Here is a 24919-nt window from a genome sequence, read left to right as displayed (position 1 = left end):
AGAGATGTAATTTAAAGGAACATGAGGAATCCAATTTGCTAATGCCAATGATAGATCATATAAAATTTTAATGATGATAATACGTTAAATAATAATAATTAATATGATAAATATATAATATAATTAATTATCAAATCCTATGGTATAATAAAATATTTAAAAGACAATTTGTTTCGCTGACTTGTTTACTTTTCCAATAATATTACGTGTGACTGTTTTAATTGTTCACTACGAAGACAATTTAGTGGAAAAAGATGTTGATGTATAAGTTTCCGGATCATTAATATAGTCGTAAATTATAGCGTCGTTTATTTGTCAAGGCTGACCTTATTATAACGACGAATTTCTCAGTTTTGTCACAGAGACTTCTTGTTTCTTTTATATAGAAGCCGTGTCCGATTGTGCCGGTAGATACCCGCATTCATCGTTTCGTCGCATTTATTTCTGTAATTTAATTCTGTATTTACGTGTTTGTACTTTGGTCCTGCGCCAACTTACGTTCCTTTCGCTCCTACATAAAATGTACAGAATTAATGAACACACGGAATCGTACAACGCACATTGTGCTAGCTTGAACGCTAAAAAGCACTTTATTTTCTTCAGTGCGAAGCAAAGGGATCCTATATATATCCACGTGTCTGACCGATATCCCGAAATTTGTCAAATCTGTGTGTAGGAATTGGCTCCTATATCGGTGCGCGCAAGTTTGGATCGCGAACGTAGATTTGCGTTCGTTTTTCAATGACCAACCTCTCGCGATTATGCGAAGCACATAACAAACGTGTATACCGATCAGTGAATACGTGAATATAAATGGTCGCCCCTGGTCAGGTAGATTGCCGAAACAAACAGGCAAATATGCTTGACCTGCGAAGTAATGCGTCATATTGCGTAACTTTGTTCTTTCTTTACTGAGAGTGTTCAATGCTAGGTTTCAAATCAAATAAAATGTATATAGCAAATAGGGATTATTTGTCGCGCAATTTTTAGAATTGTATATCATATTTATCACTTTATCCGGAGTCTCCGTATTGAATCATGTAACGCGACAAGATTCGTTTATTTCAATATCACATCACAGGTGCGGAATTCGTATAAATACACAATGAATGGTGAAATAACAATAGCTTATGGAATCAACGACAAATTTATCTTCGCAGATTTCAAGAGATTCATTCATTTGGACGTGGCTCTAACGGTGATGCAATGTTTCTATGACAATGAAATTTAAAACTTAATACATAAATTGCCAATATTAAATGTGTTTGAGAATTTCAATATCAGATTTTTCGCAAAAGTTAATATTGCAAATTATCAAAATATGAATAAAGCTATAGATTTAATTTATTATTTAAAACTAAATTTTTAAAAAATCAAATTCTCAAGAAATTCTTAATTTGTTAAAATTTCCAATTATTAAAAAAACAACATGTAATTTTCTACGTTAAAAATTGTTGTCAAGAAAGAATTATCTTGAAATTCGTCAAATATATATGTATCATTCTATTATTCTTTTACTTTTGCCGAGAATTTTACACATATATCTTGTCTTGTATTATTATGTAAAGTTGAACTTGAATTCTTAAAAAAAGTTTTAAATAAATTCTTAATTGGATTTCTGCTTTTCCTTAATATAAATTCCCTTTAAATTACATCTCGGAAATTGAGTCCATTTGGAATAATTGTCCCAGTGTGAATGACCTTCGGGAGATGTGGGCCGCTGAAGCCACGTGCAAAAGCGAGTGGACCTTTATGTACACATCCACACATACAAAAGAGAGAGAGAAAGAGAGAGAGATAGCATGGACACACATACCAATGTATCTACGAAGGCGAATAATGTAATACGAAGACCTACGCGCTTTCGTATATTCCCCGTTTACGTCATCGAAATATTTCGGACGATACGAAATATATTGAGGTTTCCTATCATTCAGCCTCTGGCAATAAAGAAGAAAATCTACGTGGAAGCGCCGGCGATAAAATGATCGTAAAAGATGTTTAGACACATCTTGATTTTTATATCTCGAATATGCGATTTTTTTTCTCTTGAGGGGACGCATTTTCTTGAATTTAATTAAATCTCATGTAAAAATTCACTTTGAATGCAAATACATGCTAATTTTCTTTGGAGAAAATGCTAAACTATTTTTTACGATATCATGCATACGTATAGTTAAATTATTGTTATCTATATTATATATTATTTTTAAATAATAAGTAGGAAAAACTCGTGTATATTTAACTTGATAGATTTACTATCGTACATATTTCACAAAAGATACATATGTTCAAAAAACAAAAGCAGATACTTTTCATCAATTTTGATGACCGTGTGCTTTAATAAAGAATGAAGTTACAAAAATCAAAGTAGTGGTAGATTGTATGTATATAAAGAAGCTTAGTAAAAGTTTCAACCACGAAAAGTGTATTATATGTAAAAAATTCACGCTGTAGTAAAAAGCTTTAACATTAGAGTGCAAGAGCGTCGCTACTATGTATCTATTTGTTTTTAGATTTAATGAGTTTTCTCTCTCGCGCTGTGCTATGTGCCGTCTACTTTGTACTATTTTAAACATGTTTCGAGACTCTTTGAACTCCAAAGGAGAAGGACGGAATACTCGCAGGGTAGCTAGGGTAATGCGTTCGAGAAGATAGAGAGATTTGCTCTTGGATACCGGCCATTTCCTAATTGTGTAATCTTTCTGGCGTCCAGTCTGGCAAAGCTTCTAACAGCTCTAATAGTTGTAATAGACGATTCTGCGTTTATGACCAGGATCCTCTATCGCGATATCCGATTTGCGTACGTATACTCATTCATGTGTACGACTTCGGTAATTACTAGTGCGTGAATAACGAATGTGTATTGAAGTTAGCTGGAGGTGAATATTATTAACAGAGAGATTGAGAATTGTATATTGTCGTATTTTTCAAGATTAAACATTTGTGACAAAATTAAAATTTGCCGCTTTAAAAATTATCCCGTTTTGTTTCGCGTTTTTATACATATGCAGAAATTTTATTTTCATATTCTCAATATTAACGGGAATTTGCTCTGCGGAAAAATAAAATTTGCGTTGTACAGAAAAGTATTCAAATTTTAGACACTTCATTCCAATTTCAATTTTGGTAAATAGTATTGTTTATTCATTCTTATAATGTAAGAACGATTTCTTTATGATATACCAAGGTAACAGTTTGAAATACAACATATCTCTATAGAGGTGAAAACTTATAACGAACCTCTTTTTCGCGTGGCCGGTATACTATAATAAAAATGCAGATTTTCCACCCTTTTTTCGTTGGCCCTTCTTCGTCTTTCTCTCTCGAAATTCGTGAGAGACCGTTCGTGCAACTTCCCTGTATTTATTTCCCCTTATTATACAGAAGAAGAAGGTCGGGCTCTCTTCTCATATACGAGACATAACGCGAGGGGCGGAATAGAACGACTCGCGTAGCCCAATTTCCTGATAGGATAAACCGGTAACGGGTTCGATCTACGCGCGTAAGACGCGTGAGTAGAATATGACCGAGTTTCGAGAAACGAGAGAGGAAACTTCGATGATGATGATGCTCTCTCTTTCTCTCTCGGGAACGACTCGCACGTGCCACGAGAAAAGCGGTAAACAACCGTCCGAATTAATTCCGACGCGCTTTTAAACGTCTCTCATATAAATCGGATAAAAGCAATTACGTCGGCGAAACGGCGAAATATTTCTACGAAGATTTGCCCGTGCGCAGCCTGCACAAACTGCGCGGTACAGAGTCGCTCACGAACAGCAGTCGGGACAGATCGATCTCGATATTCCTCGCAGGGAATTTAACGACGGTATATAACGGCAGTCCCGAGAAAATCTACCAGCTCTCTTCGACACTCCAATTGCTAACTATTCGTAAGATTAAATATTGAGAGTATGATTCCGAGGGATATTATCCGCGATTCCTCGTGAAGAATCCGATGCGTTTTTCTCACGCTTTCATTAATATGTATAATTAATTAAGATTGCGATAGAAAAAGTTTGTAAGTAGTAATATTCCAAATTGACTTGCTGTTTCTCGCACAATATAAAACAACGGAAAAAGGATGATGTCTGTGTGTACTATTATTTTTCAGATATTTATATTCCTGCATGATTTCTTAAAATATTGCTTCTTACAGGATAAGTAAGACGGATGATCTAAAAGAATGGAAATTATATTGCATCGCGGAACTTAGCATCGTATGCCTTTTATGAGATAAATAACTAAAATAACCAGCACACAACGCGATTGTATCTTATATATTCTCTCCTCACTCGGTATTGTTGAACGGCGCTGTACACGGCTCAATTTCGCGAGGTATCTTACTCGCGGCAGAGTCCGACGCAATTTACAACCCGAATTTGAATAATTCGATCGAAGTCGCCGGGGCCGCCTCCGTCGTCGTCGCCGGGAGAAAGAGAGAGACGCGACGTAAAATCCTCCCGCTAATTTATCGTTTATCATCTCCGCGACGCGTCGTTATAGCCGCCCTAGCACGTACTTAGCGATAAAAGTGCTTAACACTTGCGACTCGCAAAGCCTCGTGATACGTGTGTCCCGGAGGACGACTTTGCGCCCCTGGTTTACGACAACTTCCGCAAACGAGCGGCCAACTGGAGAAAGAAAGCAAGAGAGAGAGAGAGACCCGATACAGCTATAACTATTATAATGTTAAATCTGCGAGATTGGCGGTCGTTTAAAACGTCAATTCTCGCAGAAGAAGGGGCCCCCGAATATATATATATATCGTCGTCGCGTCTGCATTAGGTACATGCGCATTTTATAGAGGCGACTTAAGCGCCAGGTCGGCGATCGAATCTCGTCAACGTCTGCGGAAAAGATAAGATGTATCTCGGGTGTTTGGAGCTGCGCCAAAAACCAGACCGCGGCTGCAGGAATTGGAGAGGATAGGGGGGACCTCCTTCGATTTCTATTAAACGCCCTTGCAGACCTCGCGCAACCTGCGTGCAGGATGTTGGGGTCAAAGGTGCGCCAACCAGGTTGCACCGTGCAAGAGAACCGCTCTTGGGGCTGACGTTTCAGCTCCCCCGAACCGGATCGTAAGAATTGAGGAGCCACGTTGAGACTGGTCATGGTCGCTGAATAGTTGCTGAAAGAGAGAGATAGAGGGGTAAGATCTGGAGACGTGTAACCCCCATGATGTGGCCGTGCAGCGACGAGTCGCGCGGGTCACGCGTGTCCGGAATCTCGTAGACAATCTTTACATTTATTTCCTCGACGCGGGTCATTACCCGTGGGACTTGCTCGCTGATCCCTCCCGAGGATCGCGTAAGTACGTGTTGGCGATTTGCGACGGCGCTAAGATGATACGAGCGCGCGCGTTCGAGAAAGTAAGCGCGATTTGTCGGCCGCGAGAGCGAACTTAGCACGCTGCGACGATTCGTTTGGCGAAATCGAGGACGAGCAAATGCGATTATGCGATATGCATGCGTAATATCGTGTGATTATTATATTTTTATATATATGAGAGATATGTCGATGTGCGGTATGAGGTGGGAATGAAAATTCGCGCAGTTCGGAGGATCTTATTTATAAATTTGGAAAGTACGAAATATATATATATATATATATATATATAATATTATATGAACGCGAATGCGCAACGAAGAGAATTGTATTAATGAAACTGGGACGATGTGAATATTTCTTCAATATCTGAGAGAGCATTCATATTGGCAAATTGAGTAATATCTCGAATGGATCTATATATGTTTCTATTCATTTTTTATTCAATTTTTCAGCATATATGTATTTGTGTATTATACTTTACTAATTGGCTAAATATAAAAATATCAAATATTGATTTTTAAAAAAACCGTCAAGTTGAGAAAATTAGAAATAGCAAATAGCATTTATATCATTTAACACGAGACATGGCATATGGCAAATTATTTTTTCATAATTTGTAAATAGATAGGCTGTATCCAAAATAAGTGCGAAAAAATTTAGGAGATGATTCTTTGTCGAAAATTAAGGGGAGTCTCTTATATATACTCTGATATTCCTCCCTGAGGAGTTACTTTTCTCGAGAGAGAGAGAGAGAGGTAAAGATTAAATTTTTATTTTTTTCTTGAATTTCAGACAATTTAAAAAAACGGAACGGAAAATATCCACTAAGTTTCATTTTTTTAATTTGTCTGAAATTTTAGAAAAAAATACTTCCCTCTTTAAAAAAGCGTAACTCCCTAGGGAGGGATACAAGAGTACATGTTTATATAAGAAACCCACCTTAAATTTTTGATAAAGAATCATCTCCTAAAATTAGTATATTCACAATTGAATTCCATATACGACATATACGTAAAAAGATAAATACGTTTGTATACTCGGGGAAAAGTATTTCGCGAGTCGTGCTTTGTTGCGTCATATAATATAAATCAACACTAAACCTATATCGCAATGAGCATAATATACATAAGTGGACGTATCGTTTCAATAGCTTTTCCATGCTTATTGTGTGCGGTGTGTTTCACCATGCGGAAAAATATCCCATCGTATCCCGAACGCATCTGGATACGCGCCAGGCGCGCGTCTGCAATATCATTTTGGATCGATTTCCTGGCATCCAGTCGCCAGTTCGAGCTGAATCATTTTACGGACAGATTGTCGTTGTCTCTGGATATGGTGCCGACGTATGATGTACGATTATAGCCGGCGACGACGATGACGAGAACGACGATATTACAAGGAAACGTCGCGTTTTACGAGCGACGTATCAAATAATACGCTGATACACCGCACTTTAGCGGGCAATATGTAAGTAAATGTCTACTCGGCGCGCCGGAATGAGCCTCTCTTGAGAGGCGTTAAAGGAGAGCCAAAGGCTCTCTCTTATTTCTTCAAGCTGTACCGTGAATTTTGAACGACGTCTTTGGCTGATTAATAGTCTAACTACTAATCGAGGATATGTTACATCGTCTCAAGAAAACGACGCGATAATATCTGCTCTTAATATGTTCATGGTCAACTTTGCTGCGACGCGACACTTTTCCATTCGATGTTGAAATACATAAACGGTGGATAAAACCCACGACGAGGTTCACCCCCGATTCTCAGAAAAGACCAATAAGGAGAAGGGAGTCGCGTAGTTTAGCTCGACGATTAGTCAGCCCCTGCGCTATCACCCTCTCTGTCTTTTCTCTTCTCCTCTATAATACACATGTAACATGTACACACATATGTGTGTATATATATATATATATATATATACGTGGGTGTCCAGCGACTCCCTCTCTTCTTTCGTGAGTCACCGACGGAAATTACGATCGATCGAACAGCAGCGAGCGAGCGAATGAAGGAGAGTTACATCGTACAGGAGTCGTTCCATAAGAAAGAAGAGAGAAACCTTCTCTTCGTTCGTCAGTTTTATCGCAAACGCGTTTAGGACCCGCGATGACAGTGGATGACGGAACGTCTCCGATCGCGGAATTTATTCCCACCGCGTGTCCGGACGTCGCTGATCTCGTTAGATCGCGCGGGACGATCGCGTGTCGATGATTTCGCGTTATACGTGAATGGGGACAAAAATTTCACTCGAAAAATATCGTCGATTTCGAAAATCGAGAGAAAACCTCTGACGGCGATGCGGGTTTGTTCAACGTAGGATCTGGGGCGAAGCGTTTGGAACATTAACGAGAAAGTTTGAACTCTTCATTTAGTTTAGTTCTGACGTTAGCAAAGGGAAGAAGGGTGGGAGGGAAAGAGGGTAAGCTGCACACATACAAGTAACATCGAGTAATATCAAAAATTTCATTATATTCTGTAGAAGAAAATTGCGATCAGAGAAAGTAGAGATAAATATATATATTTCAAACTGTTGTGCGCGAAAAACTCAATATTGAGAAATATATGATTTTTCTTTACGAAAAATCGTTATAAAGCACGATGTTAATATTTGCAGTTGGAAACGAAAGATTTCTGTGTTATACAAGCGTTAATTGAAACAGCTGATTGTGAATGTTATATGACAGTTGAATTATTTTAATAATAACTGCTCCAAGAGCAATTTAGTATTAATATTAATATTATACAGAAATTTTAAGTAAAAATTATTTTGAAAGTACTCACACACACATATATATTATTAATAATTGATAATGCTAATAATAAAATTAGTTTTCATAAATATGTTAATATATACGTTTTATATGCATAGATATATGTATGTTAATATATACTTGTTTGCATATTCTATGCCATGTAAGAATGTAATACGTGATTTTTCGCCTTAGACATCGTAATATCATACGGTGCATATTGTGCAGACTGGTAATCAAGAGTGGTAAGCACATTTAACGGCACGTTCGATGACGGTCAATGACGAAACGGCTCGTAATTTATTCTCGCCACGCGGCCATTGATCTCGTTAGGCCCCAAGCCGGTCATCTCGATGGTCCGCGACGTGCGCGGAGATAAAATACGTATCAAAATCTCGACGGTTCTCTAAGAATTCACCGGGATCCAATGAAAGCTGAGCAGTCGAGAAAAAGAGAAAGAGAGAGCGCGCGAAATTGCGACCGATCGAAGGCGGATGAATCCAATCGACGACGGGCAGGACTCTTCGGGCAAAGTTTTCCGAAGGAATCCTCATTTCGCTCTTATCGTAAACTCGCGTAGAAAGCTCCGTTGACAAGTGGGAGACGGAATATCCCAATCGGAATTTATTCTCGCCACGTGTCCCGCTACGTTACCCCGTCTTCTCAAACCTCCCTACGACCATGTCAAAAGTCTCGTATACACTTCACCCTCTTATTTTTCTTTATACCTTTTCTAACACCCTCAGAAATCTGAGGGAGAGATATTTTCGCTATCCTAACGAAATGAAGGGAGGTTGCTACCGTTATAACTATATAATGGAAAGTAATCATTCATCAAAAATATGTAATTTAATTATCATATATATATATGTTTTAATTTATTATTTCATAATTTATTAACCTCTCCCTCTCTCTCTGTCTATAATTAACTCTTAAATCAAAATTCAGTAAAGTTAAAAGGAAAACATGGTTATATGTTATTAATGTGCATTTATAAATTGCATTTAATATTAAAAAATTCCCAGTTCTTCGATCGCTTCTAATTCATAAATCACATCGTCGACTCTTTATTTTTAAAGCATACCTGTTCTAAAATATTTCAAAGATAAACAAAAGATACTAGAAGCTTCTAAAGATATATCCGAGCATATAAGGATATATATATACGTATATATATATATTCGAAACAGAAAGCTCTTATCGTTAGTATTCCGGAGCAATACGTTCCAATTCGGTTACACGAGCGAAGATGTAGCGTACCTTGGCGCAGTAAAAGGAGTTATTTAGCGTTCCAGGACTCGTCGACGCGGAGGAATTTCCCGGTGAATTTTCGTCGTGGCTCATCCGATGAGAATAATCGTCGGCGGACGTCAGACGCGTAAAAGAAACGATCCTCTTCAGAAATAAGGGGGAGTTTTCTCGCACGCGCGTATTCTCGTGCGCGGCGCGTCCTCCTCGTTTGAATCTTGTCTACGCCGAAACGATGATAAAGCGAGGGGGCGGTTACTGAATATTCACGCGAGAGAGAGAGAACCGCAAACTTGCGATCGATAATTTCGCCAGTGTGGTCAGACGCGAGGGCGATTAACCTTTAACTGCTCGTGCGGCGCCTGACGGACGTCGCGATCGTTCCGCATACGTTTTATTCCCCTTTACTTGCATGCTCGTATCTCGCGACAATGTGTGCGACGTGTTGTATCGCACGACACTCTCTCCCCCGTTAATTTCATAATAATTAACTAATATCGCTCTCCGTTGTCGTCCGATACGAGCGAATTAATGCCCAGAGTTGGTTAATAGTCTTCGGCAACTTTCCATACAATAGGATGAAGTTCCGTTACAACGGCAGCTCACACAAAGGCAACTTTGCACCGTAATGAATAAAGACCGTAGTATCATGTAATACTCAAGAAAGCAATTAGTCAGTTCCAGTTTCGATATTTGTGCGAGGTTTCCGTTGCATACCGTTTAATTGTCGCGGAATCTCTCGCGGTGTCCTAAATTAAAGCGTCTCTTTATTTGTTAGCGTACAGCTGGTTGACAGTAGCAAAGTTATGTTATTAATATAATTAAAATTAGTCCGCGTCGTTACAATCGTGCTAATCTGATTTTGGCGTATTTAAAAGCCTCGGTACCCTCGGAATTGCGAGTCTTGCTCTAAAACAGAGGGTATAACGAAATAAGCTCGCGTTCGCCAATTATTGCTGTGCAACAACATTGCAGCGCAGTTTCTTATGCCTTTCGTGGGCGGTGAGATATCCGTTTACGATCGTGCTAGAACGGGCGAGAGCGAGATAAAGTTTGTGTAATGTCTAAAATCAATATCGCAGGTCAAGTGTCATACATAACAACGACTCTCACGAGTTCACTGACTAACGAGATTTATTTCGACAAAGTTTTCTCGCACCCATACTCTTTTCTCGCACTCGATTCGCATTGCCAAACTAAACATCACGTCCCTCCCTCAATTCACTCGACCTCTTCCTCGCCACCACCTCTCGCGCCCGTTCCCGATGACAGGAGTAATTACATTTTTATGTTGTTCCGACACGAGGCGGTACGTGACTGCAGCGGGATCAATTTGTCCCGCGGCCCCGGCGCCGTGTTCGCAATGGCAAATGTTATTTGCTCGGGATAACGCCAGCGAGACGAAGAACGAGAAACTCAGACAACGAAATGCGATTCCGCGATTGCGAACGTGTGCGAGGCACCACCCTCGTTATTTTGTCCGTTCCGACGTAATTATCGCCTGACGCGACTTTCATCCGGCCCGGTCAAACCTTGGGGATTACCCGAAAAACACCTTTCCCCGAAAGTCAATATCCTGCGATCTGTGCGAACACTATATTCTTGACAATCGAAAACATAACGTATACGTCGTATATATATTTTACGTTTATGATTCGATTGTCAAGAATATACTACGTGTTTTTCAAATAATACGTAAACAATTTTATTTACTTTGCTCAAGTCTCATAAAACATATATTTCTCTCTTCCTCTCTCTCTCTCTCTCTCTCTCTCTCTCTGTGTTTCTCAATTCCTCTCTGACATCTTTTAAAATTATTAAAACTTTAAATATATATGATTAAGAAACATATTTAAAAATAAAAATATGCAGCACGTAAATAAGAAAAAAGAAAAGGGAATAAAAAATTAATTACAAGGAAAAAAAAGAATGACTTTGAAAGAGACGACTGTACGTGTGTTTTGCAAAGTAGTTTGGTAGTGTCTGCAGCCTTCTACTAATTATTAGACTCGATGCATTATTATCGGTTTTCGCAACAACTTCTGGGGCGATTGCTTATTTCGCAGCGATCGCTTATTCTTTGCCAGTCGATCGCGTAAAGTATACCCTGATTAATCGATTGCCGCCGTTGTAATCCCGACCGGCTTGTAAGTGGATCGTTTGTAATCCCAAGAGAGTCGAGAGCATCAGCGGAATGATTTAGTGTCCAGGCATACTGGCGCGATTGGCAACCTAGAGAGTTCGACTATTTCGCTTGCGACGAAGTTAGCCGCGATTTCAAAGGGCGATCTGTTGATCCGCTTTGGTGACCCGACGATTTAAATTCCCCATACCAATCAGGGAAACACGGATACGATGTGCACCGACGTTCATTAATAAGTCGATGACGTTAAAAGAAAACGCGACCGCTGATGAAGACAAACGACGCTGCGTCGTTAATTACTGTTGACTACCAGAGAGGCACACCGGTAATTAGAATTAATACTTCTCGCGTAGAATTAAATAAAACGCGTACCCTCTCCCTTTCCAGTCCAAAATATATTCGGTATACATATATATAATTATTGGGGTGGTTTTCTGTATCTCTATCTATCTAATTTTACATCTGTAATTTGGTCAATAATAATTGGTAACTTGAAATTAATGAAAATTCTTTTTCCTGTATACTATTCAGAGATATTCAAATATATAAAGATATGTTTAGATATCAAGAGATAATAATCGGCAATATTTAATCGCCAGACGATGTTGATTTATCAAACTGCCAAATAGAAATTAGTTGGCGTTATATTTTCAGCGATATAAAACAATATGATTAAATGATATATTCAGCACGCGAATAAAACTGAAATGAAAGATCCAGAGCGAATCAGAGTTTGCGATGAGAATCGTGCTCGCCGTGTTGTTGGAATTTGCCAGTTAGATTTGGAACACACTCGCCAATTAATGGCGATGTTTGTTTCTACGAAAAAAAGTTACCGAGAGCTACCGACCAACTTTCCGATTAATTCAGTTATATTGGACAACAATACTCCAATATCAGTCAACTCATAGCTCGAATTCTCTCGCAATCATGTGAATTATTAACCGTACATTATTAACCAGAAAAAGAATTTTGATCCTAATGTACATACGTGTATGTAACTGCATTTTTTATTTACATAATTTATGCAAATAAAAAAATTTAATGTTAAACAAAAATATAGCACTTAAATGTATAATTGTTTATATTGTTAGAATAAATAAATTATGTTTCTTCTTTATAAAATGATTACAAAAATTGTATTACAACATTAAGAAAAAAATATCATAAAATTCACAAATATAATTGTCTGAAATAATAATTGGGATAACAAATTGGAAGATACATCAATGTGTGTATAAAGCAAAAATACATATAATAAATTCGAATTAAAAATTCGTAAAACCATGATTTAACGTAAACGAGAAATTATGTATGTGCAGAGACAGACGGAGATTTACCTCAGATCTAGAATTAATCTCTTTTAAAACATTAAACACACACATAAAAATTATGTATAAAAATTATGAGCTAATAAGTAGATCAACATAATTAACATAATTAGCAAATAATTACGAACTTTCTCGTAGTAAATTTATTAAAAAAATTTAAAACGACAATTATATACATATAAGAGGAAGAAGAAAAAGTCAAGCGAGAGCGAAATAAGGGATAAAAAATTATACCGAGTGCAAAGTAAAAATTAATGAAGTTATCGTAAAGAGGTACTTTTTTCGCGAAGGGAATCAAGGGAAGAGGGAAGCGATATATCTTGAGTTCGTCGATCGGCAGTTCGTTAGTCGAAGAGGTCGCGACTCGAACGATAATTTCGCGCTCTCGTTTTTATCATTCCCAATAAATTTCCGGCTATCGTCGTGTATATACACAGGGACCGAGTGCGCCGAGCTCCCACGAGACCTCGACGGTGCGATCCACGTGTGGCGTAACGAGCAATTTTATCGCTACAAGAGGGATTATGAGGCTGGCATCTTCTCGCAAAGATTAGGGCAAACATAGGGCAAAGAGAGAAAATCAGTGGTATTTCGGTGGTGTGCGGCGACACGATATAACTCGCGTGGTGGATATATAGGAACGCGTTTACGGGCCCCGTGGTGCGACGCCCCCGAGTTATCCACGAAAGTCGAGTTAGCGATGGGCCCCTCCGTCTGTAGCTTGTTATCTTATTGTATTGTTAGCGCGGCACATGAAAGAGAGAAAAAGACCGAGGGAGAGAAAGGGAGAGAGATCCGCCGTCTTGGAGCAGGTTTCTTCTCCCCCTACACTCTTCCCTTCCGTGCTGCTGCTCCTTTGTACGGACTCTTGTCCTGCTTCGTCATCGGTATTTCTCTCTCTCTCTCTCTCTCTCTCTCTCTTTCTCTCTCTATTCATCTTTCTTCCGACGTCTCTTGCATCGCCCGTTCGACCCTCTTCTCTTGCCCTTCTCTGCTTCGACTCGTACTCTTTTCACTGCGCACTCGGCGAATCACCGAACTCGCTTGTAAATCGTCCACGAGAGGCCACCATTCTGAAACCCCTCGAAATCTTGTGGAATTTTATCAGCGCGTTGTTCCGTCGTTCTCGCGCGACAAACGCATATTCCTGTCTTATTCTATACAAGGCAGTATGTGTGCGGGTGTATGTGTGAATAAATATATCAAGTTATGATTTATGTAACTGTATCATCTTGCCAGTAAAGTTATACTGCTGTATTATTTATTAAACTTTTTTTTTTTAAATTCCATCAGAGTATCGTTCAGTTTGAAAACATTTAAGCCTCTAAAAATTATTTTAATTAATAATTTCAATGTATGTTTCTTTACATCTGTCATTCCAAGAAAAATATGTAAATTTTTCATATTTAAACAAAACGATTTAAATAATTATTTTTATCGTTGTTTGTAAATTTCGACAAACATAATATCGCGCGATCGCGAAAAATCCATAATCGTTTCGGGACAAGAAGAGCGAGATATAGAGAGAATATACCGTTCAGATTAGCGGCCAAAACTGGTTCTGTTAGACCACGACTTCCGCCGACTCGCGCACACATACTTTCTCTCTCTCTCTCTTGCTCATCCTGATAATTTGATATTTTCTCCGAGTGGAGGCTTCGCGTTTGTGTAACTTGGCGCTGCCAAGTGCGTTCGCAGCATCTCGGAGCGCCGGTGTCAACGGTGTTACCGGACCACTCTCTCGCGAAACGAGAGAAGGAAAGAGATGGGATAAGAAAGGGAAAGAATAAATGTACACGTATACATAAGCATGTGTGTGTGTATGTATATGAGAGTATATGCGTACGTGCTGCAAGCGAGAGAGACGGATACACGTGGTAGAACGCTGGTAGAACGAGAGAGGAGGCGAACCGTCTTCATTATGCTAATGTCGTGCAACTACAGCTGACCGTGGCCAAAAATAGATGTAGATATCGTGGGATGCTGAGTCGAAACCCCTGAGGGGGTTTTTACGCTCTTCTTCTTCTCATTCTGGACACTCTGTCTCTGTTTCTCTCTCGAATTATATCGCCTATTTTCTCGCGCCCGTCTCCTCTCGATTCTGCTCAGTGTGTTACGCTTGTTCCTCGATTCGGGCTACATCCCGGTGGAATGAAATGGTGCCGAGGGTGTAGATCGAATCGCTGTTTCCCTATTCGTGCGCTTATACGTTGTCGAAAATCTTCCTCTCATTGCGTCCCTTCCTTCCTGTCTCTCTCTCTTCCTGTCGCCACGATCCCTTTTTCTTTTTTCATGCGTACAAGATGCGCTCATTACTCGACTATTCTCCCGGACGTTTCCGTGGAATATTTTATCTTTGTAATGGACCGGCTGCGACAGCATTTGAAAAGGATCGAACGAGTATCGATGCGCAAGATGTTTCGTTGATAATATCATCCTTTTTAAAATAACCAACACGATTACAATCATCGATACTCCGCAAAAAATTGCATATTTATAAACGTGAACTCTTTCGTGTCAATTTATATTATATTTACGTCCGCCATCATTATAAATATATGTATATGTATGTGTAATACATGGAGAGACTTTGCTTTGAATTTACCCTAAAAATCATGGTAATCGTGGGACAATATGGTATTGGAAGAATTTTACAAGAAATTTTCTGATTAATATTTTTTATTGTGGTAAATATTAATCAGAGAGAAAATCTTCCAATACCATATTGTCCCACGATTGCCATAATTTCCAAGGTAAATTATAAGAGAAAATTCTCTTTGTGTATTTATTTAATAATGAATAAACAGTAGTAATAAAAATAAATATAAAACTTTGAAAGAAAAAGAAAGAAAGAGAGAGAATGTGAATGCTTCGATGTACCTTGCAATTTGATGCATTTGTAGTATATAGCGACAAATAGAAAATGTCTATTGCATCGTTTAACAAAATAAATCGGAGTAGGTAAATATATTCTTTAATATAATATCTTTCTTACGATATTTTTTGCAAAATTGTGCTGCTGCCTATAGCTGTAGGCTATACACGTTCCAGGACAACGTCGTTATCTCGAGCAATGCATATGTATCGGTATGTAATGAGTTACTAATACGTATCACAATATACGTGGCAATAATGTAAATTTTATTCACATGGAATAAAAATATGTTAGATGAAAACATTGATACTTTTGGTTGACAAAGTAAAAAGTAATATTTTTATTGTGATAAATATTAATCAGAGAAACTTTTATAAAATTCTCTTCGTATATAATTGTACATATATATATATATATATATATATATAATTTTTTACGTCATGTAATTTACATTATGCATGCCACGTGTTATGATATGTATTACTAACTCATTACACGCCAATACATATGCGCTGTTCGAGATAACAACGTTGTTCTAGAACGTATAGCTTACAGCTGTGCATATATGTGTATATGTATATTATGAGATATGCATTCGTCAAATTTCTATATCGATTTTAAAGCCTCAATTTCACATTATAAATAATACGATTTTATTAAATAAAATTAATATTAAACGTATTCTTTTATAGATACTTCCTCAGAGCGGTTGAAAACGAGTCACAAAGTACAAGTCCGACACGTGGCTTTACAATCGAGCATGCATTTTAAAATCGATGCCCCTACTTAACTTTTCAGCACAAAACACAGCATCACATGACACGTGACGACACGCGACTTCATGCAATAGCATAATTATTGAAATAATATTTTTTAAATAAGTCTTGATATTGCAAATTTACCACATATATTGTATATCGGAGTCTTAATGTATATTCTTTACGCATAAAATATTGTCCGTAAAATTCGATTATAAATTCGAATTTATAAATCGCATCACTTGCGATGATGGAAAGGAACGTATCTATGCCCAGGAGAGATCTGATACATCCTATTTGCAATCTACTGCCTCTCTCCCTCGTGTTGTATCAACATGTAGCTAATATTGAATACCAGGTATCGACGTGGATAATATTATCAGGCATCGGTGGCAAAGCGTAGATATCTCGATAATATCGAAATACCATAAGCGTTTGTATCGTATCGCGAATAATGTATTCGAAACGAAGCAAGCAACGCGCGAGATGAGGGAAAGAGGGAGAAAAGGAAAAAGATGACAGCTGGCTGGCTGGTAAAGAAGAAGCGAAAAGAAAGAAGCATAACGCGACGAGTCAGCAGTTTTTGTTAAAAAATTTATTTAGTTCGGCTTCATGAAAAATATCACCTCGTACCCCTCGTTTCTCGTTGTTACGTGTCACACCTCGGCGCGGCTGCCTTTGTCCCCTTCTATTTTCCCTCCGTTTCTCTCTTTTTCTTATCTCACATGTTCCGACGTATTCTCCATTCCCTCTCCCGCGATCTATTTCTTTGTCATCTATATATTTTCTCTTTCTCGCTTTTATACGCCGGTACGTGCCTTGCCTTGCATTGGAGCGTGCGCCAATTCGCTTATTCATTTTTCAATGTTACGATGTGATGCCATCCGGCATTTCGCACGTCGAATAATTTCGCGTTTCGCGATTATGCAATATTACAATTACCCTGTGTGCACCGACACAGGAAACACGTGTGTATTCAATAGCGCGTTTTACATCGAATTATGCCACGCGAAAACCGTCTGATATATAAATCATAAACTGACACGATTTCGAGCGTTTTCCGCATTTGCGAGTTTTATAATCGCTTTATCTAAATTAATTGACAATCAAGTATAGTTAAAAGACAAGTTGAGACCTTACGTTTTAGTTTTTTACTATTTCAAAAACTTTTCTGTATTTATAAAGATTGAGAAATTAATATTTATTCAATTTTGTATAAGCACTTTCTTTCTAGCTAAATTAATTTTTATCGATAAAATAAAGATAAATCGTTATATTATAATACAGAAAGATTGTCGAATAATTTTATCTCTTTTATTTTTATTGTAAAAAGTTGTCCAAGTATAAAAAACTTAAATTAAAATTAAAATAAATTAAAATTGAACTATAAAACTTCAGAGATTGTCATAAATATATAATAGAAGCTTGTCGAAAACATATTTTAAATATTGTGTCTTGTGAATCTTGTTAAATAAATTTTAGGGTTTTCTTAAACATTTAGGGTCGGTTGTTCCAATTTCTTCGTAAATATACAGATAGCATATGTTCTTTTTTTTTTAAAGATGAAAATATGCTATTTTAGTCGGATAAAATTTACCAAGAACAATCGGCCCTTAATGTAAAAAAAGTTCAAGTTTCAATCGTTTTGATATTGCTACAACATAAAAAAAAATCAGTTGCGGACAAAACGGAAGGTGAATTTTCGTGCAGACGCGTACTTCCGCTTCTATAGCGGTGGTATATGGGTTTTGAAAATGGAAAGTGTATTTATCTCAAGGTAGAGACGTAGCTGAGCTTATCAGAGCCAGCGACGCAGGAATGGCGCGTTTCCGTTTCCGTTGCGATATCGAAACTCACTCAAGAAAGAGTTTTGCACCGGAGATGCTCACCAGCCGTAACACGAAAGCAAATAGACGTTCCTGCGATTGTAACAACGAGCTGAGATTAGAAATCCCACGAACGACATGACAGACATTTACGCGCTTCATTTCTCCATTTTCTCGCGAAATATTTCTCTCTCTTCTTAATTATCAAACGTTTCCATTTATCGATTGAAAGAGGCACGTTGATGCTCTGTCGTGCTAATTAATATATTAGCAGACTATTAGTTGTTACTCTGCGATATTAAGTCTTGCTAATTGATTTTTCAATAAAAATTTTTGAATGCAGAACATAAAAAAATTAAAAAGTTTTTCAATTAAATTTTTTAATTTTAAAATTAATTTAAAAATTCAATTTGAAAATTTTTATTTCGAAATTTTGAAATTGCTGACCATAAGGATATAATAGTGAAGTGAAAATCGATTGTAAATTAATCATAAGATCCGTCTTATTAAAATGAATGGTGCGATCGTTTCCTTTATAGCGTGTTTCGCGACACATTGTACAAAAGGAATAAAAGAACGAAATGTATTCCGTGTCACCGAGTTAGAGGACAGATGTAAAAGCCGAGAGTTCGCATGCAAAGGAAGCACGGGTGATCCATTAGAGTCAGGCAGTGTCTGCTTTCACTGCGCTTTAGATCGACAGGACGAAACCGGCACCAAATCAAGATGAACCGTGGATGCAGCCGATCTCTGTTGTGACATCGCGACTACGATAATCGTGAACATGCGAACAAGGCGTGTGAGAGATACTGAACCGATGCTGTGTATGTATGCAAGAGGCTCGAATGATACGCCATGGTCCTCTGGTTTGGAATCAGACTCGAAGGATCTCTCTCAGGCTTTGTGCGAGGATATACTACAGAATATCGCGAACACAACAGGATGTTTGCGTGGGCTGTTGTTTAACGTCTCTATTTCTCATCTACTTTCAATATTTTATTTTTTTCGATCGATTTAATTGTGAAATTATTTCAGAGATAGAAGAGAGATTTTATCATTTTTAATAATGTTTGTATAGATTGGACAATATATTTTTTATTTTTAATGTTTCTAAGAGATGCACTTTAGCGTTCAATCTTTTGTTTGCTTCTCTCAATTCTGAATTTTGTTCACTTTGTTCTTTCTTCATACTAGAAAGAGAAAACTGATTCGCTTACCTTTGGCTGACTAGTTGAATCGGGTCCATAATGGCTGGTCTCTAGAACTCGTTGATTGAGTGCCACTTCCCTTCAATATTTGATGTTGACACAATTTTGATCCGACCTACGCATACAGATACAGACATATGTTGATATTAAGTTGCAAAAATTAAAAATTTTCAGCTTTGACGAATAAATATCTGTTGAATATTTATTGCTTTTATTATAATTGCTTTACCATCTGTGACACCATATGATGGCAAAAATATGTATAATAAATAATTTAAAAAATTAATTTAAAAAATATTATTCAAGCACACCAGATTTTTATATTTTGCAAAATTATTTCGTTTAAATCAAATTCAATAATTATATAGGTATCCGTTTAATATTTATTGCTTTTATTACAATTGCTTTACCATCTGTGACATCATATGATGGCACAAACACGTATAATAAATAATTTAAAAAATTAATTTAAAAAATATTATTCAAGCACACCAGATTTTTATTTTGCAAAATTATTTCGTTCAAATAAAATTCAATAATTATAGGTAGGTATGTAGTAATTATATATACTTTCGTAAATATTGTGTGTATACGCATAAACATAAATTTGAAATTCTTTGTCGAGACAAAATTATAGTACATATTAGGTAAGTCTTTGCATAGAAAACTAGCAACTTTGCCGGCATTCAACGTGTTAACACTTAAGTAGTTCTATGAATTTTCATGAACCTGCATATTCATGATGTCATTTATTTTATAATATTACGTAAAAACGTGCGCAGTGTATTTAAATAAATTCATGCAAATAAGTCGAAAATGAAAGAAAACTAATCGACTATACTTAAATTTATTAGGGTGTTTCGGGGCAACATTAAAATTAAAATATAATAAGTTTCCTCGTTTATTAGAAATAAAAAATCGGAATCAAGTCAATTTATATAACTCATCGATTTTGTATTTTCCGCATATTTTCCTGATTTTTACACATATATACTTTCAGAGCGAAGATATTTATTACATATTTATAAGAGTACACTGTAAAAAATGGTTAACTTGATTAAACCTTTCAACTAAATATTATTTTGTTAATTGAACATATATTTAAATTAAATCTAACAAAACGTATATTTGACTTAAATACTAATATATGTTCAATTAACAAAATGGTGATTTACTTGAAAGGTTTAGTCGGGTAAACAAATTTTTTAGTAATATATTTTATTGAGCTAATCAAACCTTGTGTGCGGAGATATTTCAGCGAGGATTTCCCATGAATCAGAAAGTTTTTAAAGAAGCATCGCGTTAAACCTAACCACGAGCGCGAGATTACAAGCCCGGATGGAGAGATCTAACAATGCCGATGCGTCGCGTTTCGCGTATATATATATACACACACATATACATATACCCTCCCCCTTTCCTCCCCCCTCGGTTTCGAAATTCGGAAAGGCTGTAGATGCAGGACAATTGCAGGGAATCCGAGAACGCGCGCTCGAATTTCGGAGTCAATAAAGCGACCGGCCGGAATTCGGTCGAGAATCGCGTCCCGCGAGTTAATCGATGAATCGATATATAGGATCGAGTTCGATTTTCGAACGCATTCAGAGACGCGTAGAAAAATACCCGCGCGCGCGCGAGAAGAGATTCTTTTTCCCCGCCGCGCGTTTATAAAGAATTTTCCTCCTTCACGCGCGCATTCTTCGTCTATACGTTCCCGCTTTCGGACTTTATCACTCTTTCCCTCTCTCTCTCTCTAGCTCGCGCTCTCTTTTTCGCGCGCGCGGTGAAACAAGATTACTCCGCGAGTGTACGGTAAGTTCTCCTTCGTTGTGTTAGTGGTGACGGAAGAAGGAAGAAGATCGCGAGAGCGAGAGAGAGAGAGAGCGAGTGACTAAACCCCTCCACCCGCGCGAGCGTGATAGTCAGCAGGCGATGCGCGACCAAATCTAACCTAACCTAACCCCATCGCCGGTTCTCCAGAGCGAGATGAGCGAGCGAGCAGACAGGCTGGGTCGTCAAGCGGGCGAGAACGGGACGAGGACGGAGTTACGGTCATATGGGAAACGAGAGAGGATGCGGAAGGGGAACGAAGGGAAAACGCGGGCATGCGCGTCGAGGCGGTTTATCGAGCCGCGGAGAGGGGTTTCGGCGGCCTCGTCGTCGTCGTCGTCGTCGTCGTCGGGTGGCGGTGGTGGCGAGAGAGAGAAAGAGAGATACCACGAAGAGGGGAAGGAAAAAAGACGTAGTATCTGTAATAGGCGCGAGCGAGAAAGAGCGAGACGATAGCATATTACGCGGACGAGGATGGAAAACCCAGAGTTATCTAGCGAGAGAAGCCTTTGGGATAAAGAGGAAAAGAGAAGGGAACGTACCGTGGAGCGGGTGGATATCCAGCAGGTTCGAGAGAGACGGATGCTCCGTTGGAATGCAGCGGAATGACAGGAGAGAGAGAGAGAAACACAACACGCGCGGGCGAGACTCCACGGTGGACTAGAGTGGGAGCGAGACGCCGCGCCGTGAAGTTAGCGGGAGGAGGAGGCGTAGCGGGGAGGGGGAGCGCGCGCGGTGGTGGGGGCTCGCTGGAGCCGGAGAGGGGGGAGAGAGGGGCGCTGCCGTCGGGCAGTCGCTGTCGCGCCAGGCCCCCGCTAGCGGCTAGCAAGCAAGCAGTCGCAGTCCCGTCGCCTAACCAGCATCGCTCGCCTTTTACCTCTTCACCCTCTCAAAAAATATTTACAAAAAATCGCATCGAGGCTTCCTCCGTCAGCTGCATTTGTAATATACACCCCGTTTCCGTTTCCAAGCGCCCGCGCCGGTTGTGTATCGACGACGTCGTCGTGTTTGCCGTCGCCATTGCCGTAGCCGCCGCCGCCGTCACCGCCGCCGCCGCCGCCGCTGCTGCCGCCGTCGCCGACGCAGCTGCTGCCGTCGCCGCCGCTGTTATTGCCGTCGTCATCGTCGCGACACGTAGTACGTCGCCGTCGTCGTCGTCGTCGTGGTCGTGGTGTTTTGCCGCAACGTTCGTCCAGGTCGCGCGTGCCTACGTTCAAACCCCGGCGAAGTTTGACGTTTCCGGGTCGACGGAAACGCGCGCGCGGGAAAGAGGGAGAAAAAGAGTACACCCAGTGAGAGAGGAGAAAGTCGCGCGCGAAATTGAGAAAAAATCCAGGAGAGCTCGTGTGTGATCGGGGAAAGCTGATTATGAGTTGGAACGTTGGTGCAACGGCGGTTCAGCGAGCCGACTGAGAGAGAGAGAGAGAGAGAGAGGGAAAAAAAGAGAAGGAGCGAGAGCGGTTGTTTTTTTCATTCGTGATTCAACTCGCACGGATATACGTACATCGTCGTCCGTGCGCGCGTTATTCGGGTTCGCGAGGAAGTACATCGGGATTTTACGGTACAAAAAGTGTGTGAGATAACCGCGAGTTTCTCAGAGACAGGCAGTTTTCTCTCGGAACAGTGGTGTTCGCTAAGATTAAATATACCTACTCCGCGGGAATACGTAAGTGGCCGAGGTTTTATTTTCGAAAGTGTTTTGTCGATTGGTGAGACAAGAGGAGAGAGAGAAAAAGAGTTTTTAAATCTCCGGGACAATTCCCCGTGTCAAGGTGACCGACAACATCACGGCAAGATCGCGTCTGAATCCGCTGCGTGTTCCAGAGCAAGGTAAATTCATACAGAGTTTCCTATTTGCGGTTTACCTACATAATAGGTAACACCTGTTTATGTGTCTCTACGAGAGACTGCATCTCAATGCGCGTGTAAATGTGTGTGACATGACGGATGCTGTGACGCGTATGTATACGATCGTAAATACGGGAGAATAGGCGGCGATTCGCGGGGTGATGAAATAAGATCTCGCGATAAAATGACATCTCTCGCGTGGGTGTCGCGTATATAAGGTATCGTTCGCTTCTACGAGATTAATACGCACACGGAAAGAATTTTCTCGAATTTACCCTGAAAATCATGATAATCGGGAGACAATATGGTACTGGAAGAATTTTACAAGAGTTTCTCCGAATAAGATGTAAAATATTTTTTTTTATTGTATATTATATTTTATATTATATATTGTGTCAAATATTAATTAGAGAAACTCGTATAAAATTCTTCCAATACCATATTATCTATGATTACCACGATTTTCAGGGTAAATTCTAAGAGAAGATTCTCTTCGTGTATATATTATGAATATACGCGTATATAGAATATTTATGCGCGCGCGAAGGTGACGTCACGCGATGCGTTTCTACGTCTCTGGTTTTTCTTCCGAAATTCGATATATTTAGTGTGAAGGGAATCAAATCGGAGCAGATACTCCGATATATCGCAGTTTAATATCTTGCAGATTTTGCGGCGGCACGTTTCCGCCACGGTAAATATTAATGTCACGTGCACAATTAATGAGAATACACGTCTTAAGATGTGAGTTACTTATTCCACTGGGTATATTAGAGCTGCTCGGAGAGAAGTGTGCCGAAGAAGAAATTTTATATAATTTCTACTCTATCCTGCGCGCGAAAGTATGATGTTGCAAAAACTAATTATTGGTTTTTTATTAGTACGCGTTAAAAGGGATTAAATCGAAAAAAAAATTATTAAACGAAAGAAATGTCAGTTAATTCTGGATATCTATATAACTTTTTTATACTGTATGTATCGTAATCAGGATTATCCAATATTATATAATATTTTCAATTCGAGTAATCTTTATCCGTTTAAAAAAGTTTTTCTTTTTAATTTGAAATACTCAGAATTCATATATAGGTAACTTATATTTCACATCAAGTTGTATTATGTATTTAAATCTAAAAGCCAAATATGAAAATGCAGATCAAAAATACATAGCAATCGCTTTTTATATACGTATCAAATATATATTTAATCATGTATATATAACTTTCAAAGTTAAATATTGCGTCCGATTGTGATTTGCATTGCTGCAACTGAAAATGTTATTAAAAGAATATAATGACGGTATTTACGAATTCGATTAAGCGATGATTTACATCTTGACAGTTTGACACTTTTGATATCGAATGTTACAGTGAAAGTGAAACTATCAATATGGACGAATAATATGTATTAACAATGAAACATGATTAATTGAGAGCGTTTAAAAAATAATTTATAAAAAGAAAAGAAATAATATTTAATTATGCAATATCTGAAAGTATAAATAATATAATGTTATGTGCAAACTGTACACGTATGAAAATGCGTTTATAATTTATTTCAGTCTCAGAAAAGAATAATATGGTAAATTATCGTTAATTATTTCACGAATAACATTTTCGTTTTAATGCTGATTGATTCTCGATCTTGCGATCGTTAATGGAAATTTCGTTCGAATAATTTACACAATTTTTAGCCATTAAATATATATATATTATTTTTAAATATATTATTTTTTTTATAAAAAAATGTTAACTTGACTAAATCTTTTCACTAAATT

At 38.4% G+C, this 24919-nt stretch overlaps 1 protein-coding gene and 1 long non-coding RNA gene across 11 annotated transcripts in view; one reads left to right on the top strand and one right to left on the bottom strand.

Annotated features, from left to right (window-relative positions):
• LOC114931268 (uncharacterized) overlaps nt 1-21971 on the bottom strand; it is a 29891-nt gene extending 7920 nt beyond the window's left edge. For 2 of the 3 annotated variants that reach the window (XR_003819641.1, XR_003819640.1), the window contains exons 1-2: nt 21840-21971; nt 19477-19582 (exon numbers count right to left, since the gene is read on the bottom strand). This is a non-coding gene — a long non-coding RNA (uncharacterized LOC114931268). Of the gene's footprint in view, nt 1-19476; nt 19583-20703; nt 20816-21839 lie in introns of all 3 variants that reach the window. The other variant, XR_003819642.1, reaches the window with a different exon arrangement.
• A 120-nt stretch (nt 21972-22091) lies between these two features.
• The window catches only part of LOC114936159 (uncharacterized), a 366697-nt gene continuing 363869 nt past the window's right edge, over nt 22092-24919 (top strand). For all 8 annotated transcript variants that reach the window (XM_085481731.1, XM_085481739.1, XM_085481733.1 and 5 more), the window contains exon 1: nt 22092-23127. The gene's annotated coding sequence lies outside the window, so the exon portion shown is untranslated. The remainder of the gene's footprint in view (nt 23128-24919) is intronic.

Source organism: Nylanderia fulva, unplaced genomic scaffold (genome assembly GCF_048542155.1).
Source record: "Nylanderia fulva isolate GAGA-0341 unplaced genomic scaffold, ASM4854215v1 Scaffold19, whole genome shotgun sequence".
Taxonomy (NCBI): domain Eukaryota; kingdom Metazoa; phylum Arthropoda; class Insecta; order Hymenoptera; family Formicidae; genus Nylanderia; species Nylanderia fulva.
This window is presented reverse-complemented; position numbering and strand designations above follow the sequence as displayed.